At 32.5% G+C, this 24,441-nt stretch overlaps 1 protein-coding gene across 3 annotated transcripts in view; it reads left to right on the plus strand.

Annotated features, from left to right (window-relative positions):
• The window catches only part of LOC112687883 (fibroblast growth factor receptor homolog 1-like), an 87,537-nt gene that overhangs the window by 46,560 nt on the left and 16,536 nt on the right, over positions 1 to 24,441 (plus strand). Inside the window, exon 1 of one of the 3 annotated variants that reach the window (XM_025560854.1) lies at positions 4,382 to 4,812. The exons of the other annotated variants lie outside the window; for them this stretch is intronic. The gene's annotated coding sequence lies outside the window, so the exon portion shown is untranslated. Of the gene's footprint in view, positions 1 to 4,381; positions 4,813 to 24,441 lie in introns of those variants that run through there. 3 annotated transcript variants of the gene reach the window in all.

A 24,441-nucleotide genomic window follows, 5' to 3' on the forward strand; every position in this document is an offset into this window, starting at 1 on the left:
GCTGTGCACACAGACACACACACACACACACACACGCATGCACGCACGCCAAAGGGATTATGTGTCATCCGGCCTTAAGCAGAAGCTCATCACGGGCCGGGGCACGTGCTAATTTTACTTGAGGTTTGTACGCGTACGTACAGCCGTGCCGCGCACACCGGGTTTCCGGACATCTTGATTCCGGTGGAATCATCTATGTGTGGTACATATGCACAATAATATGTACACTATTATGTATGTCAAACAGTCGTGTCTACGTTCACCGACGACGTCGTCGCCGACCCGCGTTCGAATCTGTTTTGACATTTTATCTTAAACACGTGTGTTACGAAATGCAATACTTAACCGTGTACTCACGTATACATACTTACCTACATTGGCACGTTGCGGAAAAAATATACGACATATATGCCGTAATTAACACTACGGGCGAAAAAAAAAACACCGAAGACGTGAATGATATATATAAGTATATAATATACATATGAGCCCTGTCTGTATTTTTCCTATTTGTGCATAACTATTTTCGCATTGCACTAAATAACTAAAAAATTGAGGATCCCTTTTTTTAACCAACTTCGGTAATGTACGCCGACTTATACGATTAAACACTATAAATATGAAAACATTAAAATTTAAAATTTGCATATATCTTTACCAATATTTAAACATTTTAAAATTAATTTGTGTATTATGCATCTACTTACATGTATTTAAACGTAAACCACCTTAGGGAAGTATAATAAAATATAATAAATAAATGCATTTAACAGAAACTAGCGGTCAAGTTGGTAGTTTTAAGTGTATCATAAAAATATGTATTGAAAGTTCCAGTGCCTATAATAAAAGAAAAAACTATTAAAATAAAATAAATCATTAGGTGGTTACTTAATAGATACTTCTTTTATTTTATACGTTATAACGACACTTTTAAGTACATTCACTACTATGGAACATATGTTTTATTTATAACAAAAAACAAAAAAAGTACTATAAAACCAGTTATTTATGTGTTTACGTTTTTTTAAACTAAATCAGCAGATAACATGTAATTTGTTATAAAGTTATTCAACTTACTTTTGAAATTATTTTTAACAAAAAATATAATTTGAAATCATCTTACAGTTAAAAGAATTATTATTTAAGCAATTTAACAATTATATATTATTGGAGCTTATATTTTTTATAGTAAATGCATAATTTGTAAATAATTTCTTCGATTCCCTTGAAATATTTAACTTTTTTTTAATTTATTTGGTAAATGAAATATTAAAGTACTAATGTCGTACTTTTTCGGTTAATTAAAATTAATTTATAGCTTTGAGTTGGAGTAAATTAAAATATTAATGTACACATATACATGTTTCCTGTGTGTGTTTTTTATGTTTTCGCGTGAACTTAAAAATAATATCTATCTAGCCGTGTTAGTAAAAACAGCAGTCCCTCAGTCTATTTTTATGAACTGTTGACCGAGTGTATCATGGTTAATATTTCCGAATAACCCATCCTGATATCAGTTTTATAATAAGTATTATACTGTCGATGATAATACCAAACTATACGCAATTAAAACCAAAAATTATTACAGATTAATTTACTTATTTTATAAATCTGTGGACAGAACAAACTTTATTGGTAAATTATAGAAATATTTTTTTTTTGTTTTATATGTGTATACATGTATATAATATACATATATTCATTATTAGCTAAAGGTTTTTTTTTAACTATATAGGTATCATTCTGAGTTAGTTAGCAAAATGTTTACATTATATAGGTTTTCATTTCAAATTTATAAATTGTCTTTGTCTTTTGAATATTTAAAAAATTATTAATCCATCTAGTTTTCATACCTAGTTCGTAATGATTTAGTTAAAATATATAAAAATACAAATTCAAGTTCGTAGATGTTACCAATGGGTGACTTCCTTAAAATGTGTTCTTAATGTTGTGTTTATACTTCATATAAATTACTAAATTGAATTTGCTTGTTTAAACAGATTATTTTATATAAATAAATAAAAATAAAAATTTAAAAAAAAAATACAAATTAATTTTCAAAGTTCAGTATATAATCTGTGTATAAGTTATGTTTATGTATCTAATCAAGGTAAATGAAAGTGTTATCGAATAAATAAAAATTGCTTAAACAAATTCTCGAATACAAATCAAAATTGTACAGAGTGGAGCACTGAAACGGCCGATTTTCAAAGATAAATTTTCTCAGTAGTTTTAAAATAAAAATTCTCTCTAAATATTATTAGTTGTAAGACATCATGCTATTTAGTAAACATGGAACAGTGGAGTGATAAACAACGTGCTTACGCAATAAAATCATTGTACAAAAATAATGACAGTTACGTAGCTGCGCACCGTTCATTTCGTCTTCATTTCAATCTTAAACACCATGATTCGGTACCATCGGTAAGGCTATTCAAATATGGATAACCAACTTTAAAGACACGAGTTTAGCATTAAAAAATAAGCTCGTAAAAAAAAAAGCATTCGTAAACATCAATGCTGTTAGGACCGCTCTCATAAGGAGTCAAAAATGTTTTGCACAAAACATGTTTTTGTTAAATTTGTTCAGTAAAACTCTATGTCGAATTTTACACAGCGACGTGCTTTTTTTTCGTACAGGCTTCTTTTTTAATGCTGAACCCGATTCTTTAAAGTTGGTTACCCATATTTGAATAGCCTTGTCAATGGTACTAACATTGCGTTTAAGATTAAAATGGAGACGAAAAAATGAACGCTGTACAGCTACGTAACTGTCATTATTTTTGTAAAACAATTTTATCGCATAAGCACTTTGTTCAACATTCCACTGTTCCTTGTTTACTAAATGGCATGTTGTCTTGCAACTAATAATATTTAGAGAAAATTTTTAATTTAATTGCTAATGAGAAAATTTATCTTTGAAAATCGGCCGTTTCAGTGCCCCACCCTGTATCACTTAGTTTTTAGTAGTACCGTCATTGGTTTACTTTTGTTATTCAAGTCTAATAACTATTTTGTATCTGATACAAATGGAATCCAAAATATAGCAGTAAGGTTCTCTTTTGTTATAATGTGTATCAGAATAGCATTTTGCATTCCTCTCTTCTCTCCTCTTCACTCTTGGGTATTTTTAATAATTTTTCTTTTAATTTCTTCAACTTTCATTTGACCATTTGCTTTCATTTATTAATATAATTAATTTTTGTTTCTCTCGTTTATTATTTTAATTTTTACACCGTAATGTATTATCTATTTATCATATTTTAAAAGTATATATTTATATTTAGATCTTATGTTTACAAATACATTAAATTATTAATTATATAATACATAAGACGTGATGTTAATCAACAAACAGTAAATAAGTTTATTTATCAATAACAATTAGTTATAATATAATTTATTGTTCGTACATATGTTAATTATTCAAATTCGAATATTAAATATAAATTACATCTAGAACTTAAATGACTTAAGGCAATAATAAATAATTAACATATTCAATTAAAAGTGAAAAGAAAAGTAACTTCACTAATTTATATACGTTCAGATATGAAATGACGTAAGAAGCATTGTGTGTAGCAAGTGAAAAGTATTGGCCGAGTATGTCATCTTACCGGGGTGGTAATGTTATCGTGTTCTGCTACTCTATAAGACATTTTTAATCGGCTAAGAATAATATAAAATTGATACATGTATATTAAACTAGTGTACGAGGCCTATTTTTAAATCTGATACAATTATAATCAATTAATAGTTATTATATTGAACGCTATGTTCGCGTATGCTATGCGCAAGACAATGAGTATTAACGATTATTCGGAGTATGCGGAGAAAAAAACCAATTAGCTGTCAAATCAAATGTGTATTTTCTTTTCCGCTTACGAGTTTTATTTCGACGCGTATATTACAATGGCGTGATGCTGGAGGACGATTTGGCATGAAAGTTAACCACGCGGGTAACACAAGTTGACCACGTTTAACCAAGTCGTACACCGAATTCGTCCCGTTTTGATGGGACCACTCCACGGGATCACCCACATAGTCCCGCGGTCGGCGGCGTTGTGAAAACGCGATGTAGACGACTAACTGCTCTCCAACACCGTACTACACTATCTCGTATACCGTCCGTGTTTGCACCGTGTACATCAGGCGGCGCACGATTAGCGGGCCGACATGTCGGGACCGACGGTGCATGGTCGAACAGCGGTCAGATCGCGAGGACCGCGGTCGTGCGGCGCGCTGCACGGTTCGCGCGGGGTGTGCGGGTGCGAGTGGGGCCGGAGGGGAGGACGACCGTTTACCCTGGCACGCGGACCAATGGCAGCACGGCTCGTCCGTCAACGCGCCAAAGGATACGGCAGCGCGCAACACAAGAATAGTATTCACGCCGCCGCCGCCGCCGCCGTAGTAGACGTGCGTAATAATAAATTTATCTAATCGTACACAGTGTGCGCTCGCAGTTCACCCGACGTCCGCGCAAGAAGTAACCGGTATACTCTTCCGTTCCGACGCCCACCCGGTGAATTCGGATTTTCTCCGATTTATAATCTCGCGCTATCCGATCCGTAAATATTCGGTCGAACGGTATCGTCGATTTAAATTATATTTTTGCGCGGCAAAAATAAAAAAGACCAAAAAAACTATATATCGTACAACCGATCGGGTCAACGCGTTTTGACTATGAATTTCGTCGAATCCGCCAGATCTGTCTGATGGCCATCGCGTCCTGAAGTGCGTACTACGTCACAATATTTTATACTATCGAACGTCGTATAAGAATAAACATTTATTATTGCCGAGATCCACGAGGTAAGATTTTTTTCGATGTTCCAGTTATAATATAAAGTATATACGTCTGTTTCGTGTAAGTAAATTCGAATCGGTTTCGTAAATTCTCCAACCTTGAACTTCTACCCTGTTCTACTTATTTTTGTCTTTTTTATGGTGTTCATCTCATCGGAAATAATTTTCTTAATTCAATTTACTAAAAATAATAAAGTCAAACGCATGTACCGCAAGTAGTTCATTGTTTATAACGGAAGAACCGTGTATAGATATATTACAAGATAATGTTAAATTCATTGCGGTCTCTTAGGACCCTGTCGTATTTTAGATTTTGTGTGAAATAATTATTGTATTTGTTCGTTTGAAAATAACGTTTCTTTTTTTCTTTTTTTTTTTTTTTGTAGTTTAACTTACAAATAGCCGATTCATATCTTAAAACATATATAATAATATGTAATATCATAAGATCCAAAATTTATATTTTTCATTAATTAATTTTGAATTTGAACCCCGTCCTCATTGAAAAATTCTCTACATGCCACTTATTTAAATATATATACACTACTATAACTGCATGGGCCATACTCCTGTATCATATAAAGTGTTTATAGGCGCGAATAGCACAATGTTTTTCGATCAGAAGACACATGCGGGGTTGATCGTCACATCTGTTTTTCTTGAAACGTCTTAAATGTGGACCATGTCAACCCCATAAGAAAACAAGTTTTAAAACGTATTTTTCATATATATATATACTCGTACATATATATTCTATACTAGATTGACATCGCCAATATAGTAGCTATGTAATGATTGGGTTTACCATAAACAAATACTTTCTCTCTATATATACTTATATATCTACACTCAAAAATGTACAACTCATTAAAATACATATATATATATATGGGTCAATATATTCTATAAAAATATAAAATATAAAATTATTTAACAACTTTTTACTCCCTATAATACAGATAATCTATAATACTACATATATAGTATTATATAGTATATATACTGTATTTGTAGGTAAATAATGTTACATCAAATTAATATTTTAATCTCAATTATATTATAGTTTATATGGTTTGAATAATTTAATAAATATATATGTCACGAATTTTAAATAGAGATCAGTACCTACAAATATCTTTTATTTTTCAAAGGTCATTAAAATAGTTTATTTGTCGACTTAACTGTTTAATGTAAGTAAAAATAAATCTCGTGTAAATGTTATTACCTGAATAATTGATGAAAAATATAAAATATTTTGGGTATAATTCCAAAGGGAACATTATAAATCTTAATTGGGTTCTAGAAATGATATAGACCCTGTCACATATAAATAAATAGTAAGACTCAAAATAATTCATTAGACACTTGTTTTCTCCTACTCTCAAGCCCCCGTATATACGTATAGAAGCAACCGCAACTGTAATACACTATCATTTTTTATAACACGTTTAAACTATCTTTACGCAGTCTCTCCATGTAAATCACAAATCATATGCATCATTTTTAATTTTTTTAAATAAATTCATAAACGTTCCTCGTGTTCGATATTAATACCCATATTAAACGAAGCTTTCCTTCGGAAATTTTTGACATATCTAAATATAACTAAATATACGGATAAATTATTCACATTTCAAACTATCAAAGTTAATCAAAGTTTTATTGTATTTAAATTCGATAATCCAAAAATAATATGAAAACATTATTTGATAATATTTAAGTAAATTATTAAACTTCACTACCTGAAATAATACTCTTTAATGTTCGTTTCGTTATCGATTAGGAAATTCATAACTTTTGATTGAATATAATTTTGATAGTTAAGATATTCTACTTATATTATTAATAATCTATTTATAAAGTTAGCATTAATCGACTTAGTTGATTAGTTAATACCTACATTAATTGTGATGTGTTACACATAATATAGTATAATACCATATGTTAAATCGTATGTTCATGTTGCACAATGATTAAATCACCGACGACATTTACTGAGGTGCTTGAAATCTTACACTTCAGACTATATATCTCATATACGACGTGTGTTGTATGCATTTGTATGTAGACCCACCTTAAGATCTCATATTACTCATTATAATTCGCAAACGTGCCGCAATCGTAATCTTTTCGTCCGCCGATAGTCCGTGGAGGTACTGTGACAACGAGTTGTTTTGCGACCACAATATCACACATTCACATAGTAACAACGTATATGTATATCCGGTTCGAAAAAACAAATCCATCTCGCGAGACGGACATCACGAAACATATCTTTGTATCGCTAGTTTATTTTTTTTTCTCAAACGCTCTTCCTGTCCTCTAGCATTGCCTCAACACGCATGCACATATATATGTAATAACGTAATAATTCACGTTTAGTCGTTTGAGGCGATAAATTTTGGCGTTTAATGGGAATCCGTCAAACGATATACGACTTTTACGAGTTCAATATGATGACAGCCCACCGAATCTCCAAACTAAATTATTGAGTTGTGAAAATAATAATTGTGATCGCGGAGCTCCGTTCACATGCTAATCACATATATGAGGACTTATCACATGGTGCTCGTGAATCGTGATAGTTATGACTTATGAACAATAATAATAATTAACTCAATGGCCGACAACCAAATATCATATAGGATCATTACTAAAATATTCCATATTATAATATTATACACTCGTACAATAGTCCGCACTTGATTCGAAAATGTATACTTTATATACATATGTATTTTTAATTTTAACTGCGCGTATATCATGGTATCCTTATAATACATGTTACATGGATGATCCATTGTTGATGTAAGTGTTTAAAACGATATTCCTTTTATTAAATTGACCTTTGAATATCCTTAAGTGTCAGTATACTACATTCACAAACCACTTAAAATAACTATATATTACATGATCTACCTATATAACATCTTAAAGAATTCATTACTCATTTTAACATTATGTGTTCATTAAAAATTCTAATCTTTCTTCAAAAAATTAATATGTATATTGTTTATGATAAAATAAATGGAAAAATACTTATCTTATATAATAGTTTAATTAAATTTAAAACCATTAAATATTTATTATTCAAAATATATTTTAAGAAGCTATTATTTAATAATTTAATTAAAGTTATGGCATAATAATTAAATATAATTTCAATAAAACTCGTCTTACAGATTAAAATATGTGTACTTAAATAAAATCATGATATAAAAAAAGTATATATAAAAACAGTCATCATCATTGGTTAGTATAGTTAATAATTTGAAAACAATATTGAAATATTTTTATTTGTTTATATGAATGTATCAGTTTTATAATTATTAATCTTCAAAATCCAATCATATGATTAAAAGTCTTATGTATTACGCAGATTATACATTTACCTTCCAAATATTTTAACGTATTACTTCTCAATTTATTATCATTAGTCGATATTTGACGTGAATAAATAAGAGTTACGTCATAATAATATGGCCATTTTCGGTAGGGTGTACTTAATAAATTGAAAATGAGACAGAAGTCAGAATATAATAAAATATAGTCACAAGCCATATGAACTGCGTATTATATCGTCGAAATTATATTGTTTACTTTTCTACTGTTTTCGTGCTGGTAAAAATACACAATAATGTTAAATTATGCAGACCAATTATACTGCCCAAAATAAATATAGGTAAAGAAACATACATATCAATTCCGTTCGAAAAAAAATGATAATTTATAAACACATCCTACATAATATGTATATATAATAGTTATATTATAACTTATAAGTTCTTATTACTTAATGAAGTTTAAAAGCTTAAAGTTACTTTTATTTGTATTTTTCAATCAAAACCGTATAGGTATAATAGCCAATAGGTTTATAAAGAATTCATTTATTATTTACTGTTAATAAACAAATTTCTGAATATGTCTAATACTAAAAATATATTTCCACGTTCTGATTCGATAAATTGAGCTATTATAGCGTATAGGCGTATAAGACTCTAGAACGTGTACTGAACACAATTTATAATATTTCTATCTAATATTTCCAATTATTAGATTCACAATATGTAGCAAAGCTGATAAGATATGACATGATTGACGATTGTTGTCTAAGATACGATTATCTCGTGTTCGTTCGAACATTTTGTGACTTCCAAATACTGTAACACGCCGCGTCGTACAGTCACGGAATGCTTAGTTTAAAAATATTTATTTTTCCGGGCGGCATTTACTAATTCATTTTTGTACCTGCATATTTTTTAGGGTTGCATTTACATGTATCTTTTTACTTGGATATTTTACCGGGTGGAATTTATCATAGACATTTTGTTTATTTATTCATTTCGGGCAAAATTTACAATACCCCTAATATTTATATACTGGTGAGAATAGTATAAATTATAATATATAACTGTTTCCAATTATCACCGTAAAATTATTAATATATTAGTATAAGTCATATATATGTATAAATCTACTCTCTCTCTTTCTATGTATATATATTTATAAATACACAAAAGCGGTACACACAAACCATCATTCATCATCTCAGTTGTGGCGTAAAGGTACGTATATACCTACCGCGTGCCTCGATAACATGCTATTTTCAGGAAACTCGCGTCTTATCCTTCGGTACACCAGAGCATATTGCAGGGCGTATACAGGAGACTCCGTATATTGTTCTGTGCGGGGGTTGTCACCGCCGGATGGTGCAGGATGAACGCAAACAGGTGTGTGTGAGTATGTGTGTATGTGATGATAAGGGACTCGTGGCTCGATGTTATTGTTAGAGGTGCGTGTGTGTATTGCGTACATACTTTTATAACATATATTAAATAATTTGTGTGTCTGTGTGTCTGTGTGTGTTTGTATTTGTGCACGCGTAAGAAGAACGTATAATAATGTAAGATAAACACCGGGCTGGGACGATATGCAGGCGCATGCGAGAGTACAATACTCAACATTTGTTTCATCTACGTGCAGCTTGTACAGGGCGTTAATAAAACCATTAAATCTGTGTCGGACAAATCTGAGATTATATTACTATTGTTATTTATACACGTTGGTTGTAGGGATAGTTGAGGGATAATAAACAGATATATCAATTCATTTTAATTTTTTTCAACAACCCTAAGAGAGAGAATTCGCCAATTAGCTAGTCTTATAAGATGTAATAAGAATACACAAGTATAAAATTATTCAATACAGACATGGGTACGTCGGTCGTCAAACTTTCGATAAAACAATTACATGGTGCAGACACACGCCACTACGTACAATATTTTATTTATACCTGTAGCAGGAGCAACCGCCGCACCGTAACCTTTGTATTCTTATCAGTCACTATTTTGTTCTTGTCTTGAAACGATACATTCGTATATAACATAATATCATATCACATGCATGTCACACACGTATAAAAATCAAGGTACCTATATTATAAAGGTGTATACCTGATATTAAGTGTTCACAACAAATATCGATTTTTGGTGTTTACATTTACGGAAGACCTGGAGATCCGCAACGAATATAATGTTATTTTTATCTAATCTCTCGGAGACGCCACTGCAGGACCAAAATGTACACTAGATAATATTATAATATTTTTATACACATAGTTTTACAGTGCTTACAACGTTTGTATATAGATCCAAACGCTGTACACGTGGTCATCTACGTATACACACCGTATACTACCATACCATATTAAGCCCCTGGCCACATTATACCCTGTTCCACATATACGCACACGTTTTGTACACGTATATACGTTATGAATATACTCGCACATATGGCATTGGAGGCAGAGCACTGCCAGTATCAAAACAACCCTTGAAACCCAAAGAACAGCAATGTAGTAGGTATAAAAACGAAAAATATCCGAACGCGTATCAATACGTGTTTACGAAGTACTCTCAGAAGTAGGCTTGCTGATTAAAAATTTATCTTTCAAATAACTACCATTTGACTCATTTTCACATTAAAATCATCATCTTATAGATATTACCTACGTTTTTAAGTGATTCTTTCATTTTCAAATAACAGCCTTTAAGTCAAAAGTCGAATGTAACAGATACGCATATATATATATATATATATATATATTCACATATAATGGTATCTACATATACGAGTATATATTGCACAATGCGCTTATCACATTACTACTAAACACGTATACTTGACAATTATTAGGTATATACAGTGAATTCCGTTTAATGTCGGCACATTGGGACCAACTCAATTTTCCCACGTTAAGCGATTGCCCATAATAACCGAAATTAGTTAAAAATACAACAATTTATATCAAAAAAAAAGTTTTTATTTTAAACACGTAAAACACATAATTGAAAGAAAATATTCGATAAAAATAAATAAAAATAAAAAAATAAAAATTATTACATAAATAACATAAATAAAATTACTATTTTAACGTGGAAGGTGTACAAAACAAATTCAGGTATCGCTCGATAACATAGTCCAATTTTATCTGCATTTAATTCAAATTTCCAATTATTAGAGGCGTATACATCAGCACTTACTTTTTCACCATGCACACATTTAAATTTGATTTCGTGTCTATTTTTCCACCTACTTAACCAACCATCAGTAGCAATAAACTGATTGTTACTTATTTTCTGAGATAATTCTTCAGATTTACATTTTAACATTGGCACAGAAACGCGAACACCTCGGATAGTTATAAATGAAAACCACTTTCTAAAGACATCGTCAACTTCGGGATCATTCCCTTCCCTTTTACGTTTATGTTTGCCAGTTTGATTAAAATTGAAATTTTTGCGTTAAATTACTTCTTCTTTTAGCAGTTTCGCAACCGTTGATTTCGGAACGAATAATTTTTTCGTGATTGTACGTTGTAAAATGCCTAGAGGAAAAAACTTCACTTTGTTTAAAATTTTTTTTTTTTAGTGAAAGATCTTTACGTGTCCCGTTAAAATTCACGTTAAAACTGAAATTATTGTTATCGAGTTATAGAACGTATGCCATCTATCGCTTTTATGTCCCTTCTCTTTTATCAACAAAATCCCATTAAGATGGTTATGCTTTTTATTACTTTCGATATACATAATCTCATAGACATGACAAAACTCAATTATACCAGTCATTTTTAAATACATTTGTGTTTATGATTAAATAAATATAAACTGAACGGAATGCACATATTATACGGTATTTTTTAACCTTATTAGTATACACTGGATTATAAACCATTTGGCCTATATTACGCGGATGCCCATTTAACCGGTGCCCACATTAAGCGGAATCTACTGTATTACAATAACACTAGGTGATTCATCAATGCATTACTATATAACATTTATTTTGATTATATACGTCTCAGCGAGTTGAATTTAAATATGATAACTTATAATATAAAATATAAATAATTATAATATAAACATCTGCATCTTTAAAATATAACGAGCAAATATTACTATATATTTTTTAATAATATGCATGTGCAATATAATGTAAACCACCTACGCGCGCTATACATCGGGGTTGATGGGTCCGACGTGATATTTCAAAAAAGCAAATAATTAATAACGAACGTAATGTACGTTTCTTTAGCTGTATTGGCATTAACGACCCAAGTGAATGCAATAACATCGTAGAATATCGAGTTTCAATAGAACAATCCGTATAATATATAATACCGGGAATGGCGGGAAAATGTTTCGGAAATCGATTTTATTTTGCGACCTCCTGGGCTCCTGTACTTTTCAAGAGGGTTCAAATACGGGGTAAAATTTGTGAACAAAAATAAAATAATATGCCAAATCGGAAATGTCATTTGACGCAACAATAAATCAATTTTTCTTTCTTTCAACAACAATAGTAGACTTTTCAGTTCAACCGTTTTCGTTTACTAATATCTGATTGTTGCATTCGGTCGGTAAAATCGATGTTTTTTTGTCACCTATTTAGCTATTTTACCATACTGGCTGAAAGATACAAAAAATAAATTCTTCTGGAAGAAAATTCTAGCTGATTCCTAATTAAGTAAAACTGTGTCACTGATGTAGGGAAACAAAAAACCTCTGAGTATTTCAAAGCATTATGCGCCCATCAGTATGACATATGTAATATATACATTGTATATTTTGCTTTAATTTATCAAGTTTATTTAACGAATAATTAATTTCATAGACAATATGTATAGTTTATTATTAATGTGTTTAATCTTCGGAGTACATGATATACATAATATATAGTTTGATTAAAGATTAGAGTAAGTAACATTAATGTAAGAAAATATTATATTGTATACACTTATATCGTTTAATATCGTTGCGTTTACTTGATATATTTTAATATAAATCCATATGGTATTATGATATAATTTATATTGCCTTTCAAAACATATTATAGACCAACAATTAACTTATCATTTTAAAAATATATTATAATTGTTTATAATTATAAATTAGTACATTTTTAGACTACTCAAAAATAAAAGATATGAGCAATTATTATAATATTCTGTGTCTTGATAATTGATAATTCTTTCAAAGTATTTTAGCTTTGCATATATTGTATAGTAATTTTTACCACCTAGTTTATTGTATTCTACGATAAACATATTATTATCAAGTAAACTATTTGTTTACTCAAATTAATGATTATCTTATCATTTTTGTTTTTAAAATCATAATTTATCAACATTACCAATTCAATTTCGTTGATTTGATTTATGCGTACCTCAATGGATTGTAACATAAAACGGTAGTACGCAATTATATTAGTTATCAAGTAATATTTAACGAATTTTAAATGTGAAATTTGACTGTATTAAAAATTGCCATATTTTAAATTTTTGACGTTCTTTTTTTGGATGTTTATGAAAGACGAGTAGTCTGATTGAGGTCGTTTAAGTTGTCTGTATTTCATTAATTTAAAATAATTAGATACGATATCATATCGTATATGATATAACGCTACTACTGAATTTTTTGAGGTATAGACGGTAATATAATATTTAACATTAGAATCACACATGTTTCGTCTATGTTTTCCAGTAACATGTTCAAGTATGGAAAAATATCCAGATAATACTAGGCAATTCAACAGAAAACGACTCCAGTGAAATTAGACTCAGACTCGAACGTAATAGTGTTGTGAATTGTGTATTTTTGCTGAAACACTTTGTATGATACCAATGTCTACATTATATGAATGACAATATTATAATAGTTAAACAATATTCAAAAAAATACATCATTTCAAACTACGAATAAAACAATATAATTACGATTATTTGATTCGATTTTTTGAACGAACGAGTCTATTGTTTTGGTCATCATTATTTGTAGTATACCTACCATGAAAATACTAAAAATACGTTACGGCATTATATGAATATTTGTTTGTTTGATGGTGTTTTTGGCATGGGCAACTGATCAAAAAGACGTTTAGAATTTTATATATTTACATATATGTAATATTGGTCAGTTTCTCGTCTTCGTCTATACTGTATATAGTAAAATATACTCTACAATAACAATAATAAACCATATTATCGTTCGTTTTTCAAACTCTGTGTGTGATATTATACAGAAAATAATCACGTTTTTATAAAATTCGACACGCATGACACGCGTTAAAATGTGTGTATAAGAAATGAAGAGTCCTATTGTCATTTTTTCAGTCGTACAGCGTCGTGTATTGAGTCCGTGTTTATCGAAAACATATGCATCTTTAGTATATTAATATACCATGTACAGTGCAGCGTCGTGTATATGTATGTTGCTCATGTATATTATATTGGTAAGAAACAATTATGTTTCACTGGGGTACAGTTTGGTACTATACATCCATGTACATCATATACATTAATGGTCAGCCATTGGCGGACCTCATAAGACAACTAAACCGTCAATATATATTGTATTTTAAACCATTTATTTATATTTTTTAATAATAAAATATAAATATTTTATTCAATTTTTCAGATCAAAATTATGATTTTATCATAGTTAATAATAGTAATAATCAACTAGAAAATATTTTAAAATTAATTTTATTTTCCAAATATCATATATTTATTATTTTAATCTTCCGGACTCTAATAGAAATAACGTTTTGACTCCTGCTATATATTCGTACGTATTTGGAGAATATATAAATAGTATAATGTATTATGCGAATGTAAATCTCGGATATATATGCAATTATGGAATTCATAGACATTTATATCATGTACACTTGTAGATTTTAAAAATAACCGTCTTTTAAAGGAGGAGTTTCTTCTACGGGGGAGGGGGGTGGTTAAGCCTGAACCCGAGTTATATTATATATTATATTAACTACCTACAGTTGCTATAAAACTACAATTCTTCGGGGTTTTCGATCCTGCTTCTACCGCACATGTGAACGGCACATGTGTCATGTACAGAGTTGTCGATAATCTGCGAGTGCGTTGCCTATATATATATATATATATATATATATGTGTAATATGCACACCATAACGTGAGCTATATAAACGCATGGTTGTAGACATCACACGGGGTGTGTGTGTGTGTGTGTGTGTGTGTGTGTGTGTGTGCGTGCAAGTGGGTGGGTGTGAACTGGAGAAGACAAAGTATCAGGTCTTCATTATCGTAATTATCTATATATCGAAATACGTCTAAAATAATAATAATACTGATTTTTTTAACAGTTCAGACATAGAATTTCAGCCTACACGTGCGCTAAAAATCGGGGGGGAAAAAAGGTCGTTAAGTGCTCTATACCGTGACGTACGGATAATATACGTATTACTACACACGTAGACGACGCTTTTATTCACATTTTAACTGTTCGCCATCAACTGCTGCTCTCGTTGCCGTATAGTATATTATAATATACGCACGTCGTCGCACCGGTTTGTTTTTCGGAAGACGTCGCGCACAAAACTTCCCTACGCAGCACATGTGTGACAGCATCATATCATCGCGGTCGCTAATCGTTTCCGGCCCAACGTCGCCGAAATTTGAATATATGCACGCGCATCACATACTCTGTAGTAAAAAATTTAAAAAAAACGAATCAAAAATAAAGCGATGATGAATCCAAAATTTCCATCATCATTCGCCACATCAATTTAATATATAAGCGTATTTATACTTAACGTATGCTTCTTCCGGCCATTATTGTAATAATAATAAATACTATTATTGTTATTATTACTGTCATATCCCTTGCGAACTGACGGACGATGGAATAAATGCGTACAGATTTTGAAATAATCACTATCAACTCAGACTAGGTACATATATATACATATATTATATTGCGTTACAGTGATTGACAATTGATGGAAAAACAACAGTAATATGATACATACGATAATTAAAAAATATAATAACAATCAATAACTGTAAGATATTTAAACTGTAAGCCGACAAAAAAATCGTATTCGACCATATATACTATACCAATTTCATGCAAAGTCAGCTTATATATTCAAGACGCAGGATTCAAATAAACCGAAAATGAAGGACATCTTGAAATTGTAAAAAAAAGGAACAAGTATTGTAGCAAAAAAAAAAAAAAACGGAAATAATGTAAAAATTTTAATTTCGAAAAGACGTGTTAATCCGTTGCGGGCATATATATCGTATTTTAAAATATTACTTGAAACGCATTAATATAATAGTTTGTGTGTATTCGTGTTTATGAGGTCTCTGAAAATATACCGTAGTAAAAAAAAAACACTATATATTAATAAAAAAAATGCACACGTGTCCCTAGGGTCGGTCGTCTCGCGCGGACGCGGTTGTGTTACCTAAAACGAAAGACTGCGGCGGTGGTGGCAGCGTAAACGGTTGACGTGCGTTTTGGAATATAAACGAACCTCAGGAAAATAAAAAAAGGTAGTAAGTCGTACACTATACAGCAACGACGACGGGGCATATATATTTAGTATAATATTGTACGCATACTGTTTAAAATATTATAACGCGTATATTTATATGAAATATGTCTACACAAAATCTTACACATTAATGTACGTAAAAATTAATATTTTATTACTATTATTATTACGTGTGAACGACGAAGAGACAGTGCGAGTCGTCATCACCTATATAACTATTGTACATACACTTTTGTGTACGTTTATATGTGTATATATGTATGCATGTGATACGTGCTTACAGGTGTGTATGTGTGTGTGTGTGCTGTATATATTATTACACGAATAAACGAGCCGAGGGTAGAGACGCTAATTTATAGCGCAGTGTGTGCGTTATATACGTTACCGGTCGGGGCCAGCCGTGTCAACGCGCTCGGACATAAAAAATATTACATTATCGTGTGTGCACTGCAACAGATAGATGCTTATATATATATTACACGTATACATAATATGTGATGCGCACGTCTTTTTTAATCAGAAGGCCCATTGTCGTCGCGTGCGCAAGATGATTTAGATACACCTTACACACACACCCATATACATATGCACGTACACATACTTGCTGATTAGCCTCCTCTGCAGACAAACACACCGACTTTTACGGTGGAAGCTAAAGGTGTACAATGCACATTAGTGCGGTCGTCGTATGAGTCCGGTTCTTATTATCGCATTACCTATCTCTCTGCGCTCGCATCTGTATTGTATGTAGTTGTATACTGTAGGCGACGATAGGTTCACAATTTAAGTCGACTTGAATTGTTTTCCCAGTATATATTATACTCTGTTCAGCGGCAAATAGAGACTGCGACGAGTGTGCGATTTCGGATGTTTATCAGAAAACAGAGGAATGATGGCGCGTAGTCGATAGGTGATTGCGATGGAATACAACTACAAGTTTTGATTTCCACAGCGCAATTCTACTCTCTCGTTGAACCAAGATTATACTTATAAATAGCCAATAGTATATCGTGGCGCTGGACGTAATAATAATAATCTTCCAACTTTCAGACATATATATTTTAAGAGAGCTAAGCCTCTCCGTCTGTACATCATTACCATTGTCCTGGTGTATTTTCAACATGCGTTTTAGTTATTAGAAAAATGTTAAAAACTCCTGTCAAATGTATTCATGTAAAACATTTGAAACTTATCGCACGAAGCATATAGCTTACGTATAGTTAGCAAATATTCATTGCATAATTGTGAAATCGATTAAAAATTCAAAAACATCGTAACGTTCTAAATAGTATTGATTTACAATAAAACCCACTAAAATATAAATTATAATAAATTACAACTATACCTTTCAGATATACTATTTCAACAACCTATTCGCATAGTCTATTGCAGAATTTAAACGAGTAGAAAACGGGGAACAGCGGTGTTTGATTTCGGGCATGCGCTATGTTAATACCATGTAATAATAATAATAATACCATTATATACCACACGATTTCAACAGAATTCTTTGCGTAGGCATAGAAAAAATAATTTTGGTTGTAGCAATTATAATATTATGCCGGAGAACGCGTATAAACTCTTCGATTATACACTAACAACACGCACGTGGAACATTGCTGCTACGCTGGAGATTTATTATCTTATTAATTTCGGTCAATTTTAATTGCGTGTTAATAAAACCCGCGATTTCTTGATTCGTTTTGACAACGTCTGACGTTTCGATAATTCGTGTACACTCTACATTCTAACGCATTTATAAAAGCATACAAAACATACGTGTACAGGCCCTCCGGTTACTTATTGTTTAATCTATTCGATTAGAAATCTCAACGATCAATAGCTGCACTGTTGTGGTTTCAATATTTTTCTTCCCGATTTCCAACGAAGTATAAAGGTTTTAGTAAAATATTACTTTTTCATTGTTCAGAGATAATGGTAAAATTCACATGGTGCTTAGTTTTCTAAAAACGTTAAAATCTAGATTCTATTTTTGTTTTCATAAACTTCATGATTTTAATATTTCATTACGTTAAATAATTATATCTGAGGGTGGACATCTATGGTGAAATGTGATGAGCACCTGTCCCATAATAATAAAATACGAACAAAATAAAATAATGCTATTTTTCTATTGGTTAAAAAAAATTAAAATTAAAAACCATGTAGGCTATGAAGTTGAAGTATAAAAATAATTTCATGTATGATTCATCTACTTCTAAATCTTTTAAAAATAATAACAATTATTATTCTTTCACTACATTTATTTTAAAACTAAAATTTTAAATTAATAAATTTACAGAATATTTTAATATTTTGGTCTTGAAGAGTTAGTAAATTATTAGTAAATTCTCGTAGAACAGTCAATATATAAATAGTACACATCTTAATTGGTACATTGAGAGTTGGCAACATTTTTATAATGTTAAACTTGAAGTTAATAAGTTAACGAAAATTTAATATTTTCACCTAGAACGTACCATGACAAAAAAAAGCTTAATATGTAATACGTGTAATACGATTGGAAACGATGTGCATAGTATAATATATATCTGTATACCAATATTCTTGGTTGTGGGACTAATAATTATTTTGTATGAGTTGCAGCGAGATCGCACGTGCATCAACCGAAGACTGACGCTGCGCTTGACTGTTATTGATCGAACCGTATAAATATGTATTCAATACATCTACTCTACTCGTTTTGCATTTTAAAACGTACATAACGTTCCGTTGCGACAGAGTTTCAGTTATGCCAACACGTTCATACACGTTAGTGGTCTAATAATACGCGCAGTACACGTAGGAATATTTATTACTCGATTGCGTTTACGTAAAAAGAAAAAAAAATTTAGGAGCTGATAAACATGTTTCGCTGTATTTGAAAGGGTGCGCATGATAACGTGTAGTAACCATCGCGGTCACGTGAACGTTTATAGAACGGAAAACAAACAGAAACGCGACGTATGGAACCGTGACCGTGGTTAACACGAAAATCGTCGCGATCCAGCAAAATGGAGAACGATGTCCGACGACAATGACGACGAACGCATCAGGCCTGCGGGGAGGACGTCGTGCGCGCCGAACCCAGCTGACTGTTACGTGGTTGGTGGTAAGATAACGTCATCGTGGTAGGAGATTTTCGCGTACGTACGTCGATTCGTATAGTTGCAGTTATTAAACAGATTCGCTATGTATTGTTGTCGCCGCTAATTGGACGCGTACGGAGAAGAACGTCGTCTGGAAAATAATGTATTAAATAAAACGGCAACTCGAGTCTCCGCCGCGGTGGATTTCTCCTACAAAAACCTCTTAGCGTATGCGCGCGCAACGTCCATATGGGTTAATCAAATGCGTGGTTAATTTATTTACCATAATAACGTATTGTACACGCATATATATATATATATATAATTCAATTACGCGCGACGAGGGGCCATTGTGTACACATATGCATACACACACGCTCACGTATACGCAACAATATAATATATTATGTCGGGTCGGACCGACCATTTGACGGTCGTATCGCACGCTCATCCCTTCGAGAGAAATTTTACCACGAGGGTAGGTAGGTATGTAGTTCATGCGATGTATACCACGAGATGTGCGTGTAGTGCACTAATAGTAGTCATTATTATTATTATTATTTTTTTTTTAAATTATACACATTGTTATCGACAATACGCGACTGGGGTGACTGACTCAACCATATACGACTGGTGACATATGCGCGTGAGTTGCTCGTGTGAATACCGTTACGGTTTTGAACATCACATTGCATCCCTTGTTACATTGTACAAGCCGTACCCTCGTAATCGGATCGAACGGAACAAAATATTCATCCGACTAGGCATATATACGTTATTACTATATAACACAACATTAATTAATGACTTACCGAGAATAAATAATCGTGATATTGTTAAATATATTTAAACTGTAGAATTATTTTGAAATCGATAACCAGAACTATTAATATCTTCTTCTTCATTGGCATAACAACTCTTCGAGAGTTTTTGCCGCCACCGACATCGCCTTCCACTCCTCTCGATTTATTTTTTTTTTGTATTTTTTCCCCCAATTTAGTACCTTTAGTTTCTCTAATTCCTGCTTTACTCCATCTATCCATCGCTTCTTTGGATGTTCTCTTGACCTTTTTCCTGTGGGTTTCCATCCAGCCGCCGCTTTAAAGTACTCTGAGTTAGACCTTCTCATCACGTGCCCAAACCATTGTATTCTTTGGGCCTTTACAAAGTTGGTTATCCTTGGTATTCCTGTCAATTCTCGGGTCTTTTTGTTCTTCCTTCTACGCCAAGATCCCAGGTCATTGTCGTATACTGGGCCGCAGATGAATTTCAGTATTTAGTTTTCGAACGACATGAATTTTTGTTCCATTTTGCTTGTCAAAGGCCATACCTCGTATCCATATGTAAGCGTCGGTCTAATTATCGCTGTGTAGAGATGTACTTTGGTTCTTCTAGAAAGCAGTTTAGATTTTAAGTATTTAGTCAACGAAAAGGATGCCTTTTCCACCTTGGTGATACGGCTATTTAATTCAATGGACCAGTCATTATTACTACTGATAGTGGCCCCCAAATATATAAATTGATGCACTTTTACAAATGTATGCCTTTGAATCACTACATTTTCGACCGGGTTGATTACTGGTAATACTTCATCACTTTGGTTTTATTATCATTTACATTCAGCCCTATGGTTTTTGCTTCGTTAATGAGGAATACGGTGCTCTGTACCAAGCTCTCTCCGTCATTACCAACTATGTTCAAATCATCTGCAAAACCTAAAATACCATTCTTATTTGTTCCGATATCGATACCATGGTTATCCCTTTGTATACTCCGTACGACTTTTTCCAGTGCAATATTAAACAATAGTGGTGAAAGAGCGTCACCCTGTTTTAGCCTGTCACCACTTGAAATTTTTCGGATAATACGTTGTCGACTCTTACTTGGTATTTCGTACCATTCATGCATATTTTTGTTAGGAAAATAAGCTTATTTGGAATTCTTATTTTTAATTTTTATCTGTCCCTCACCCGTCCATCTAATTTCTTGCAGTACCGCAATTGACACTGTATACTGACACAACATTTCTGTAAGAGTCTGACATGTTCCCGCAAGATATAAGGTAAGGTATTCCAAGTCGCGATCTTAATATCCTTGTTCTTCCGTTTCCGTTCTCCATAGAACTACTAATATGCACAGAGAAAACTTTAAAAACAATTTAGTTGAAGTTTAGTTGTGAAAACTTATGACGACCTATAAAAAAAATATACAAACAAAATAAACCTATTCAATACATATTTTACAATACACCCGTATAGCATTGGAAAAATGGAATGGAATTATTTTTAAAAAAAATAACAAAAGACATCAACATCCGTACTCTAATTATTTTTGTAATGTACATGTTGTACATCGCATGTGCGACTCGCGCAAGCGGTTTTTTTATGTTGTCAGTTTATTATGGGTTACGCGGAAATCGGGAACATTTGGAGCCGCGGTATAGTCTAAAAGTAAAAAAAACACAAAACATGTTGTTGACTCGAGGTGCGCGCATGCATCTAAATACGCGTTAAAGGTACATTTTGCCGGAGAATCCATGCGATTATATTCGTCGAGGCGCTCGAATAACGAGTTTGACCCTGCGCGTCGGTCGAGACGTCTGCTGTTGCACAGGCGTTTATTAACAATACGACGAAGCATCTAGATGGATTCGAGGGGACATATACGCATCACGGACAAGGTAATTGCGTTACGTACAAGCCGTACACGCTCAAGGGGGTAGCACAATAATAGTAATAATAATATTAATAATAATGTTTTACACGCTGTCGTTATGGGAAAAATAATAACACGAAACAGACGCGAGCGCGCGCGCTCGCCGCAGCAGCACCACCGCCACACTCCCGATTACATCGTCGCACGACCGCGCGCGGCGACGATCGTAATCGCGGCCGCACAGTGTTGTGCAGCACATGTGTACACGACGTGGCGTATCTGATTGACGGGTTTTCGGGAACGATTTATGAGAACGGGTTGAGAGGTGTTTGTAATGGGGTTGAAGGTACATCATATCATTATTATCGTTATTATTATTATTATTTCTGATGCTGCGCGCAGGGCCGCGTGGTGGTAACTCTACGGAGGTGGAACGCAGTTGACTGTACCCGTGCACAACCGACCGTAATGGGCGCGGCCGCCGTGGAGTAAATGTAAATATATTATGGAACACAATGCAAACGCGTAAGGTACAATAAGTCGCGCCGACTGGTTTAAAACAACACCCCGGCACACCGCAGCCAGAGGTGGTTTGAACATCTTACCGGTACCGATCAAATAAAATCAACCACTTATCCCGGAACATTTTTCTCGTTTCGTTCGATTTGTTTAACGACTGTGTTTGAACGTATAACTTCGTCATTTATAGCTTAATATAAATACGTTTAAAAACAACTTGTACACTGAATTTTAATTTATTCTATCAAAATTTATCTAAAAATGAAATGTTAAGATTGAGAATTTTCACCCCAAATCTCTATTTAAGGGTTTCCCGAGCCATTTCTAATATGGTAACGTGTGCACAATGTACCATACTGTTGTCTCTGCGTGAAACGCCCGCCCGCAATCTTCATCTCCGAGAGAACAGATTAACTCGTTTTCGTACGCGACGAGAAGACCGGAACGACGAAGCGCGCAAGTACACGAAATACATAGTAGCCATTATTGCTGCTAAACATAAAATAGTTACTATTATCTGAGGGTTTGGAATTCATGATGAACAAAATCGATTCAACGCGGAACACACACGTAGGTGGTGCAGTATTGTAATCGATAAACATCCCCATATAAGAGATAACCTCTTTCTTATCCGGGCCAAACGAGATTTGTTTTCAAAACACGACAAAAATGATTACGTACATGTCATATTATTTATTAGATCCCCCAAGTGGAATGAGGAAACAATATTTTTGTCGTCTTCCTAGCGCGAACCATTATGGTTATGTATTTAAGATAGTGCATATACATGTATAAACTGTCGATTATTATGTTTTTATCTTCTGTACTCAAATTAACATAGTATTTTGTTTGGATGTTTCATAGTACTTACATTATATTATATAATAGTAATTGTCGTTCACATTATTATTGTTATCGAATTGAACTTAATTGCCGAACGAACTTGAAATGTATAATATGCATTTCAAGTTTGTTTTTTTGATAATATTATTGTCAATCAATTAACCGCATTAGTGATAAAGAAACCGTTATTTCCGTTTTTTAAAAACTATTTAAAATCACGTCGCCTCGGAGTTGAATGTGTTTGTTTATTCGTATGCATTATGCAGTAAGTATTTAGAGTTGGATTTATAATTGTTTATAATAACTGCCTAGACGCTGCAGTATAGTAGGTGTGTAAGATAATAAAAGAAAATTATTTACGAAATTATCGTGTAAACAATATTGTTAAATTAGTAAATGCACTCGACGCTCGTGTATAATTGTTATTTTTCATTTGGTTTCTATTTATTTTACATAAATAGCTATGCAGTTATTAACTATTCATTAGTTGTAATAGTCACGATGTAATTACTGCGCGCAGACGTGCACCAGTTGAACGAATGAGTGTAATGATTGTATTATTATTTTGTACGCATATATAGTTTTAACAGAAAAGCGAGTGATATAGTATAATAACGCGAATCGAACTATGATTTCTAGCAATATAAT

The sequence above is a fragment of the Sipha flava genome, unplaced genomic scaffold (assembly GCF_003268045.1).
Source record: "Sipha flava isolate LNK unplaced genomic scaffold, YSA_version1 36_pilon_pilon, whole genome shotgun sequence".
In the NCBI taxonomy this organism is placed as follows: domain Eukaryota; kingdom Metazoa; phylum Arthropoda; class Insecta; order Hemiptera; family Aphididae; genus Sipha; species Sipha flava.